This window comes from Triticum aestivum, chromosome 6D (assembly GCF_018294505.1).
Source record: "Triticum aestivum cultivar Chinese Spring chromosome 6D, IWGSC CS RefSeq v2.1, whole genome shotgun sequence".
Classification (NCBI taxonomy): Eukaryota; Viridiplantae; Streptophyta; class Magnoliopsida; order Poales; family Poaceae; genus Triticum; species Triticum aestivum.
Window position 1 is genome coordinate 21358647 of NC_057811.1, and position 12170 is coordinate 21370816.

The window sequence follows — 12170 nt, forward strand, 5'->3', positions numbered from 1 at the left end:
CTTCGATCACCGTAGCCTGCTTCTTCACCCTGTTCTTCCAGACCATCATTGTCGTTAAGATACGACAAGACATCACCTCCGGCTAAGATTATGTCCCCCAACACCTCTTCTGCTTCCTCATCTCGTCCGTGCTCCATTGTTTCTGCAAATATTACAACATGGCAATTATTACACAAACATGACAGCAGGTGGATATATTAGTGCAAACGTAGACCTAGCTTATTCCGGGTTTGGGGTGGCCTCGGCAACGCTTCAAGGGTAGGGGCGCGGCCGGAGGGGGTAGGAGACCGACATCATTTTTTTCTAGGGTTTGGGTTTCCACGAGAGTTTTGGTCGAGCGAGAGCGCCGGGGGGTGCTCCCGTGGTATAAGTTATCACGGTCGAGAGGGGGTGCTCACTTTTCTAAAAATCTAACTTTTGCATATATGAACATATATACACAGAGAACATACATACATATATACACTTTTATAAACATGAAGCAGGTGGATATATTAGTGGCAAACGTAGACCTAGCTTCTCCCGGGTTTGGGGTGGCCTCGGCAACGCTTCACATTTGTCTAGCTAGTGTCAAAGGATTCAACAAAACCCCTCGGCGTTCCTCGACCCTCGACCACTCGACGACCCTCGCACCTCGAACTCTCGACGACCCTCGACCCTCCGCCCTAGTTCCCGACCCTCGACCGCTCGGCGATCCTCGACACCCTCATTCCCGATAAAAAAGAAGAAGAAAAAAAAGAGGAGAAGAAGAAGGAATAGAGGAGTGGAAGATTTCTTTTTTTTCTTCTTCCTCTTCTTATTTTTTCCGACGTCCCCCCTCATGTCATGTCCGACGCCCCCCTCCCCCACCTCATGTAATGTCCGATGTCCCCCCCTCACTTTAACAAAGAACTACCTTGAAAAAAAGACTTGCTTCGCCGCGGGTGCTCGATCGGTGCGACGTGGACTCGGTGGAAACACTTTATGAAAATGCGGTGGTGGCCGGGCCAGGCGGTTTTCTTTTCCTTCTTCATTTTTTCCTTTGTTTTTTCTTATATGTTTGTTTTCGTTTTCACTCTACATTTTCGTACATATGAAAAAAAGTTTCTATACAAAAGTGCACAACTTTTATGAACAAATTACAACATCTAAATTAACTACACATCTAAATAAATATTACTACACATCTGAAATTTTCCTAATCTTAAAACTAAACTAAACATAAACTAAAATAATCTAAAAACATGTAAAAACATCTAAGGTCAGGGGCGGAGGGGCACGGCGGAGGGGCCGGCGCCGGCAGAGGGAGGGGCGCGGGAGCAGGCTGGTGCTCACAGGGGGCGGCGAGGCACGGTGGAGCAGGAGTGACGGCGACGACGACTCGGAGGAGCAGGGGCGTCGGGGCAGAGGGCGAAAGCGGCGGCGGCGGCGACGTTGAGCAGCCTGACGACGTCGATGGAGGCGGCCACAGCGACGTCGAGCAGCTTGACGGCGTCGGTGGCGGCGGCGACGGCAACGTGAAGCAGGGGCGTCGGGGGTGAACAAGTGATGGATTTGGTCGAAACTGCTAAGTGTTTGCTTATATATCCAGGGCATTGGTACCGGTTCGTGGCATCAACAGGGACCAATGACCCCTTTAGTCCCGGTTTGTGCCACCAACCGGGACCAAAGGCCTCTTTTCAGCAGCCCAAAAGGCGGGAAGCGGCGGCCTTTGGTCCCGGTTGGTGGCACCAACCGGGACTAAAGGGGGGCATTGGTCCCAGTTGGTGCCACCAACCGGGACCAAAGGCCCTCTTTAGTCCCGGTTGGTGCCACCAACCAGGACGGAAAGCCTTGCACAGCGGCGTGGTGGTAGGAGTTTAGTCCCACCTCGGTAGCTGAGAGAGAGCCGCACCTGTTTATAAGGTGCGGTGCGCCTGAGCTGTCGAGCTCCTCTCTAAAGCAGACTTACGGGCCTAACCTCTCTATACATGCCTATGGGCCTACTGGGCCTTTCTGCGGGCATGAATCCTGGCCCATGGATGGGTTTCTAGTCGTATGCAGGCCGTGGTGGCCCAGTAGGTGGCATAATTTTTATTTTTTGCCTGTTTTTTTGTTTTCTTTTTTGCTTTATTTATTTTGTTTTGTTTCTACTTACAACAAAAAACTTATTTATTTTATTTTATTTTGTTTCTAATTACTTACTTATTTTACTTTATGATAATTCTTTTTGCTATTAAAGTTTCTAACAAAAAAAGTTCTTTATGAAAATTCTTTTTTGCTTTCAATGATTTTGAACAGAAAATACATCGATAATTTTAGTTGCATCAATTTTATATAATTTTAGTTTCAATAATACTAGAGGTTGCTTATAATGTTTTGAACAGAAATACTTTGATAATTTTAGTTTCATAAATTTTATTTATGTTATTAAAGTTTAATTTATTTTGTTTCTACTTATATATTTTATTAAATTTTATATTATTTTGTTTCTAATTATTTATTTATTTTATTTGTTATTTTTCATGCACCATTTTTCATGCATTTACTGATTATTTTGAGCTATAAGAACCTAAAATTGAAAAGCATTTCAAATGAACTCTGAAAAGGTTGAAAGTTGGCATGGTATCATCATTTCATCCACATAGCATGTGCAAGAAAGTTGAGAGGGTTACGGCAAAAACTGGATGCACTTCGTGTACAAAACGGACAATCTCTTTCGAAGTATTAGGATTTCATACGGAAACTCGTCTGTTACAAAGGGATTTCATTTTTTTAAACTTATTTGAACTCCTGACTTTTTGTGTGTTCAAAATGCACCATTCAAAGCCACATCATCAATTTTCAACCCTTTCTGACTTCATTTGTTATTTTTCATGCATTTATTGATTATTTTGAGCTATAAGACCCTGAAATTGAAAAGCATTTCAAATGAACTCTGAAAAGGTTGAAAGTTGGCATGGTATCATCATTTCATTCACATAGCATGTGCAAGAAAGTTGAGAGGGTTACGGCAAAAATTGGATGCACTTCGTGTACAAAACGGACAATGGTATCATACTCGTCTGTTACAAAGTTGGCATGGTATCATCATAATAGTTGCGGGAGAAAGTCTTCACTTTTTCTTCGCTTGTGTCATTTGCTTATTGCGCCGTAACCATGGATAATCTTCATCGTTTATCAGGATGCTTGGGTCAGCCTTGACTTTGAAGGGAGGAATTTCATGAAACTTTTCATAATCTTCAGACATGTCTGTCTCCCACAATGTCCCTTTTTCCTGAAAGAACTATGTGGCGCTTTGGCTCATCATATGATGTATTTGCTTCCTTATCTTTTCTTTTTCTCGGTCTGGTAGACATGTCCTTCACATAGATAACCTGTGCCACATCATTGGCTAGGACGAACGGTTCGTCAGTGTACCCAAGATTGTTCAGATCCACTGTTGTCATTCCGTACTGTGGGTCTACCTGTACCCTGCCTCCTGACAGATTGACCCATTTGGACTTAAACAAAGGGACCTTAAAATCATGTCCGTAGTCAAGTTCCCATATGTCCATTATGTAACCATAATATGTGTCCTTTCCCCTCTCGGTTGCTGCATCAAAGCGGACACCGCTGTTTTGGTTGGTGCTCTTTTGATCTTGGGCGATCATGTAAAATGTATTCCCATTTATCTCGTATTCTTTGTAAGTCAATACAGTCAAAGATGGTCCCCTGGACAACGAGTACAACTCATCACAAACAGTGGTGTCACCTCTGAGACGTGTTTCCAACCAACCGCTGAAAGTCCTGATGTGTTCACATGTAATCCAGTCGTCACACTGCTCCGGGTGTTTGGAGCGCAGACTGTTCTTGTGTTCATCGACATATGGGGTTACCAAGGTAGAGTTCTGTAGAACTGTGTAGTGTGCTTGAGACCAAGAATGCCCGTCCCTGCATATTATTGAGTCCGCTCCTAGCGTGCCATTTCCAGTCAGTCTCCCCTCATACCGCGATTTAGGAAGACCTATCTTCTTAAGGCCAGGAATGAAGTCAACACAAAACCCAATGACATCCTCTGTTTGATGGCCCATGGAGATGCTTCCTTCTGGCCTAGCGCGGTTATGGACATATTTCTTTAGGACTCCCATGAATCTCTCAAAGGGGAACATATTGTGTAGAAATACGGGCCCCAGAATGACAATCTTGTCGACTAGATGAACTAGGACGTGCGTCATGATATTGAAGAAGGATGGTGGGAACACCAGCTCGAAACTGACAAGATATTGCGCCACATCACTCCTTAGTCTTGGTATGATTTCTGGATCGATCACCTTCTGAGAGATTGCATTGAGGAATGCACATAGCTTCACAATGGCTAATCGGGCGTTTTCCGGTAGAAGCCCCGTCAATGCAATCGTCTGGTTCCTCTTGATCTTCAGCAGCTTCCCCCGTTGCAGCATCACTGTATTCAGGGGGCACATAGTTGTCATCGTCCTCTTCTTCTTCGCCATCTTCCATCATAACCCCTATTTCTCCGTGCCTCGGCCAAACATTATAGTGTGGCATGAAACCCTTGTAAAGCAGGTGGGTGTGAAGGATTTTCCGGTTAGAGTAAGACTTCGTATTCCCACATTTAGGGCATGGACAACACATAAAACCATTCTGCTTGTTTGCCTCAGCCACTTCGAGAAAATCATGCACGCCCTTAATGTACTCGGAGGTGTGTCTGTCACCGTACATCCATTGCCGGTTCATCTGCGTGCATTATATATAATTAAGTGTGTCAAAAACCATTACAGAACATCATGAATAGATAATTAAGTGACCAAATTAATAGAAGTTCATCATCACATTAAAACCAAAGTACATACATAGTTCTCATCTAACAACATATAGCTCTCCAGAGCATCTAATTAATTAAACCATACATTGAAACTATGTAAAACATTTCAATGCGAAAACAAATGCGATCATAATCGCAACCAAGGTAACAACTGATCCAACGGCATAATGATACCAAGCCTCGGTATGAATGGCATATTTTCTAATATTTCTAATCTTAAAGCGCATTGCATCCATCTTGATCTTGTGATCATCGACGATATCCGCAACATGCAACTCCAATATCATCTTCTCCTCCTCAATTTTTTTTATTTTTTCCTTCAAGAAATTGTTTTCTTCTTCAACTAAATTTAACCTCTCGACAATAGGGTGGGTTGGAATTTCCGGTTCACATACCTCCTAGATAAATAAAATCTATGTCACGTTGGTCGGCATAATTTTTATAAACAATAAAATGAACCAATCTCTACTATTAAAGGGGGATCGAACGTCATCATGGTTCAACCTCCCGTCCTATCGATCCACCTCTTCCTCCACCCTTCGTACGCATGATTAAAAAAAATCAGAAAAACCAGCACTGCTCCTCCCATCACCGCTCGAAAAATCGTCCCAAAGAAAGAAAAAAATAGACCCACGATCCACAACCCACGAACACAAGTCCCACCCTTTGTCTCCCCCACCCCCCCCCCCATCGCTGCCGAACCAATCTCTCTTCCCTCTCTAGAGAAATTCGCCGCCGCTGCTCCCCTCATCGTCCTCTCGCGGTCGACGTGGTTGCGGTCCTGGCCATGAAAGACGCCGCGTCGCCGTGGCTGCGGTTCTGGCCGTGGAAGACCCCGCGTCACCGTGGATGACGCCGTGTCATCCTGGCCATGGACATCGCCGCCGGCCCCGCACTCCCCTCTGCATGAGGACAATCTATTATCCGTCTCCGTGCCTGTCGCGCCGCCGTAGTGTTGGTCACCGTCGTGCAGCCTCTGTACGCTGCCCACCCCTATCTTCAGATCCATGGGTAAAGTGTGAGTGTCTCCAATCTAGCACCGCCCTCCTCCAGCGGCCTAAAGCTCAAGTTCTCCGGCGACGCATCCGCAGCCCTCTACACGGATATCTCATCCAGCGGGTACTCTAGGTCGCGGTTTCCCTTCTTTTTTCTTCTGCGTTTCATTGTACACAAAATGTAATTTTGTAGCGCCTCATTTTTTTGCTCGTCATGGGATTGTGCTGAAGGCTTCTTTTTTCTGCTCTTCATGGGAATGTGCTTGAAGGATCTTGATTATGACTCTCTTGTTTTAAGTTCTGCAATACTTCATATTGTTTATGCATGCTAATTGTTGTTGAATTTCAGATAAGGATTGGGCGATGTTGTTGTTGACGGAGGGCGAGCCTCGGGGCGCTGGTAAAATTCCTCACGCTTTTCTCTTTTCCTGTACAATTTGTACTTGTTGCTTCATAATTCGTTTTCCTGAAACGAATGAAATAAGATGATTATACTTTAGGTTATTTTGGACCATTCAATTATTTGATGATGATCTCTTGTAGATCTCTAAAATGGAAAAAGTAATGTCCTTTATCTCCCAACGCAAGGGAAACAACTCGAAAATTTTAACAACCTTGCTCCTGCAGAACGGGCTCACCAGGTCACCTTGTAAAAGTGCAACTCACTTAGATCCACTCTTGCTTGTTGTCGTTGTTGTATCCATATCCAATGCTACCATATGTTATGAAGTTTATGTGGATATGAGATTCTGATGTACTCACTGAATGCAGAGGTGAGAAAAGAGCACATGGGCGAGCGAAAAAGGGAGGAGGCATATTTGTCAACATGAACTAGGGGCTGGATGCGTGGAAGGTGGAGTTGAAGCATGTGTCCTGTTTAGCCCAGCTTTGGAACATGGGGAGGAAGGTGTTGTTTTCTTGGTAAGTAAATTAGTGTTACACTGACCATGGCAGTGTTTCCTGGGTAAATCCTCTGTCGTCAGTGTCAGGAGGAACTAGGGGAGGAAGAGAACATCAGTAGCCCCTGCAATACGGACTCATGCAGGCTACAGCGGCGACGCCAATGGCATGGCTAGGACGTGCTGCAGCAGCATCTCCCAGTACCTGACCAAGACGCTGCCCCGCTGGCACGTCGATGGCTTCCTCTTGGACGATGCCACGACCTCAGCTGCAGTCGTAGTCTCCATACCTGGGTCAATTTACGTGCTATTATTTATTGTACATATATGTTTCAAGCTACTGCAAGCAAGATGCACAAATAAGGACAACAAAGGTAGCCGAGGCTGATAATGATCATATTCATGCTTTATCTTGTTTTTCATATGGGACTTAGTGTGGAGAAAGGGACATGGTGATTGGCGGAAAGAGAGCTATGTGGGAGAAAGACAACACAGTTTTTTGAATTTTAAAAATAGAAGGAAAGACTTGTTGCTCAATGACATGGTGAGAAAACTTCATGATATGTTGTGGTACGTAGATAATTTAGCATCCAGTATGAGGTTTATCTGTGGTTCAGTTTTTGTTCAGTGAGCCAGCATATACTGTGTTCAGTTTATATATATCACCAACATATTCCAGTAAGACTTAGCACATATTTATTTTTTGCCTTCCCAACTCAGTATGCTTCATCTATGCCTGATTTGACCAGACTGGAAGTACATTTAGGGTCTTAGCTAACCAGGAGCAAAAGTGAGCACAATGATGAAATCACTTTTTTTAGGTGTGTGATGAATTCACTTATTCTGAGAATTTTGTGATGCTTGGTGAGAATGAAAGAGGGAAAACACAGGAAGCGTTTATTTGAACGTCTGGTTAGTCCAAAGTCCTCATGAAAAATAACAAATGAAGTCAGAAAGGGTTGAAAATTGATGATGTGGCTTTGAATGGTGCATTTTCAACACAGAAAAACTATGAAGTTCAAGTAAGTTCAAAAAAAATGAAATCCCTTTGTAACAGACGAGTTTCCGAATGAAACCCTGATACTTCGAAAGAGATTGTCCGTTTCATACACGAAGTGCATCCAGTTTTTGCCGTAACCCTCTCTACTTTCTTGCACATGCTATGTGGGTGAAATGATGATACCATGCCAACTTTCAACCTTTTCAGAGTTCATTTCTAGTGCTTTTCAATTTCAGGGTCTTATAACTCAAAATAAACAGTAAATGCATGGAAAATAACAAATATCATAAAAAATAAATAAGTAACTAGAAACAGAATAAAATAAACTTTAATAAAATATATAAGTAGAAACAAAATAAAATAAACTTTAATAACATAAATAAAATTTATGAAACTAAAATTATCAACGTATTTTCTGTTCAAAACATTATAAGCAACCTCTAGTATTACTGAAACTAAAATTATATAAAATTGATGCAACTAAAATTATCAAAGTTTTTTCTGTTCAAAATCATTAAAAGCAAAAAGAATTTTCATAAAGAACTTTTTTGTTAGAAACTTTAATAGCAAAAAGAATTATCATAAAATATAATAAATAAGTAATTAGAAACAAAATAAAATAAAATAAATAAGTATTTTGTTGGTAGTAGAAACAAAATAAAATAAATAAAGCAAAAAAGAAAAGAAATAAACTGGGAAAAAATAAAAAAAACGCCACCTACTGGGCCACCACGGCCTGAATACGACTAGAAACCCACCCATGTGCCAGGATTCAGGCCCGTAGAAGGCCCAATAGGCCCACATGCAGATACAGTGTGTTTAGGCCCGAAAGCCTGCATCTGAGAGGAGCTCCAGAGGGCAGCGGGAGTGGGGCTTATAAACCACTCTCGAGCTCCCTCAGCTAGCAAGGTGGGACTAAACTTTCGTGCCGCGATGCGGGCAGCACAAGGCCCGGTTGGTGCCACCAACCGGTACCAATGCCCCCCTTTAGTCCTGGTTTGTGCCACCAACCGGGACCAAAGGCCTCTGCTTCCCGCCCTTTGGGCTGTTGAAAAGAGGCCTTTGGTCCCGGTTGGTGGCATCAAACGGGACTGAAGGTGTGCTTTGGTACCGGTTCGTGCCATGAACCGGGACTAAAGCTTTTCCTATATAAGCCAGCACTTAGCATTTTTTCAGATTTCATCGCCAGTTGCCGCCCGACGACGCCGACCTCCTCGACGCCGCCAGGCTGCCCCGCCTCCGTCGCCGTCGCCCGTGCCCCCGAGCCCACGCCGACGCCGTCCGCCGCCCTCGAGCCCACGCCGTCGCCGGCCGCGCCCCTGCGCCACGCCCCGACGCCGTCCCGCCCGCCCCGACGCCGTCGCCGCCCCGCGCCGCCCCTGCCCCGACGCTGCCTCCTCGTCGCCGTCGCCGCGCACCCTGTGAGCGCCGCCCCGATCCCCTCCTCCTCCTTCCTGTAATGGCCGCCGCCGCGCCCCTTAGCTATTATATATGTGTAGTTTAGATTTGTAATTTAGTTGTATTAATTTGGATGTGTAGTTAGATGTGTAGTTAATTTAGTTGTTATAATTTAGATGTATTAATTTAGATGTGTAGTTTAGATGTTTTTGGTGATATTATTATTGAATATGCAAATGTTTGTATGTTCATATATATGCAAAGAATATATCAATTTTTTCATAGAATTTTTATGATTTTTTTCTGTTGTAATTTTGTTCATAGAATTTTTATGATTTTTTTGTTCATAGAATTTTCTTTGTCAATTTATGTATATGTTCATATTGTGTAGGAATCTGAAAATTGTGTATGATCAAAGTCATTTATGTATGTTCATATTTAGGAGAAAAAGAAGGAGAGAAAGAATGAAAATAAGAAGAGGAAGAAGGAGGAGAAGAAGAAGAATAAGAAGAAGAGGAGAGGAAGAAGAGGAGAAATAAATAAGAAGATGAAAAAGAAGAAGAAAAGAGTAGAAGAAGAAGAAATAGAGGAGAAGAAGAAGAAATAGAATAATATATTATTCTATTTTTTTTCTTCTTCTCCTCTATTCCTTCTTCTTCTCCTCTTTTTTTTCTTTTTTTCTTCGACCTCCTCCTCTATTCCTTTCTTCTTCTCCTCTTTTTTTTCTTCTTCTTCCTCTTCTTATTTTTTTATCGGGTATGTCGTTGTCGATATACGTACCCCCCCTCCCCGATAACTTTTAGTAAGTACTACTTAGAATGTGTTTAATAGAATTAGTTAGAAAAATAATAGAACTACTTAAACTAGCTAGTTTAATTTTAGTAAGTACTACTTTATTCTATTTATAGTAAGGAAATTAATAGAACTAGTTTGTTTTTTTAGTTAAAGCAATTATTCCCGCATCGACATCGACGATGCCTATCCCGCATCCTCGTCGTCGACTCGGCGGAGGAGGCCGGCTTGATCAGAGGGGCCATGTCCGAGACTGGGCTCCGTCGGGCTAGTTTTGGGAGGTGCTACCTTCCGGGGGGCGTAGGTTGGTGAGGAGCCAGCCCATCGTTGACCCGATCCTTGTTTGGTGGCGGTCGCGTGGGCCAGTGACGGTGCCGAGGCTTCCGGACACAGCGGAGGTGGTACGTCACCGTGTCAGCAAGGAGGACTAGCACGTCCGTCGCTACATGGTTGCATTGGAGGGCATGTTCGACAATACCTGGCAGGTTCTTCAGGGATCTCACTGGAGCTATGATCCTATGATGGTTCCTTCTCTTTGGGTCTCCACTGTCCGCGCCGATACCCGTCGGGCGCTACGGTTCTAGCTATACTGGTGATATGTATGATAGTATTCGAGGTGTATTAGTGATAATATTCGATGATGTACGGACGCATGGAGATGATGTAGTTTTGCTTATAATTGAATGCATCCTAATTTGAATACTACTTTATTTTGCGATTTGATTTTGCTTATTGAATGCTCAAATTGGAAAACTACTCCTACTTTGAATGCTAAAATTGGAGAGCACTATGCAAGGCATATGCATATGATTAGTTGATAGCTTATAGGGTTTTTGTTTTCGCACAAATCTAGGAGCCCCCGGCCCCTCCATCATCCCCGCCGTCGTCCCCGTCACAGACCCCCTCCGACATCGAGGTGAGACCAGCCAAATCCTCTTTTAGAAAGATAATTAAACGATATTTCGGGTTGACTTTAAGTCTGTCGAGTCTCCATCATATATGAGAGGACGAAGAATCCCGACTGGTGTCGTGGGGGTAGCTTCTCCTTCGTTCCCATGTGCTAGACAATTTGGTGTAATGCACTCGAGAATGAAAGGAGGAGCTACCATCACCGACGGTCGCAAATGTCAGAGAGGAATCAGTGAGGGAGAGTTCCACCATATATATATGAGAGACGAAGAATCCCGACTGTTTTCGTGGGGGTCGCTTCTCCTTCGTTCCCGTGTGCTAGACATTTTGGTGTAATGCACTCGGGGACAAATGGAGGAGCGACCATCACCAACGGTCGAATGTATACACCACGTGAGCTGAGAGTTTTCAAGAAAAGACTCAACAAACCGATAGTCAACCCGTGATGAATAATAATGATCTAATTTAGTTTTTGTAGTACATATATTTAATTGTAGAAGTTTAATCTTTGAATTATGAACGTAGGAAATGTCATCATCGGATGACGAAAGTCTCCCGGGGGAGTGCGGGTGGTGCCACGACGATCGAGGTTTGTGTGACACGCCTCACCTGGACGATGATCGGCGCTTCAGCATTAAGCTCGAGGAGACCTTCGATGTTGAAACGGTATGCAACGACGACAAGTGTTTTTTTCGTAATTAAGCATGACTTCAACTATTTCAACGTGTAATTTTCATCTTTTACAATTCGAGTATAGCTTATCCCATGCCATGCAAGACGCTATGTCTTGGAGAAGATGGATTTTGAAGACCATGAAAATTTTGAAACGAAGAAAATTCACCTAAGGACCCATCATGATGTGGATTTTGAAGTAAATCTGTATAATGCTGAGAGCATAACCCATTTTGGTTACAAAAATTGGGAAGCATTTTGTAAGATGTATGGTTTTGATGAGGGTATGCTTGTCACCATGGATCTTGGTGATCCTGAAATCGAGCAAGACAATATGGACATTTGGGTCCTTGTTCATACGCCTCCAGTTCTACCGCTATGTGAGTTTCTCAAACATAGTTATTAGCTAATTTATATTGTTTATTTCAAAATAGTTGACAACTTATTTCCATTGACAGCTTATTTTGATTGTTCAAACAATGTGCGGAACATGGTAGACAAAACCCACTACCCCGATGGCTCCGAATTAACTTATCAGGAGAAAAATCATCTGGTCGGATTTTGTACTGATATTGAGAATTACAATATCTACAATCAAACTCCTCAACATTATGGTCAATACGTGCCACTAGTGCACGTGTTGAACTAGGGTAACTACCATGGAGATACCCTGATAAGATATTTTACTATTACGACATCCGTGCATCTTTTGCATACTTCTA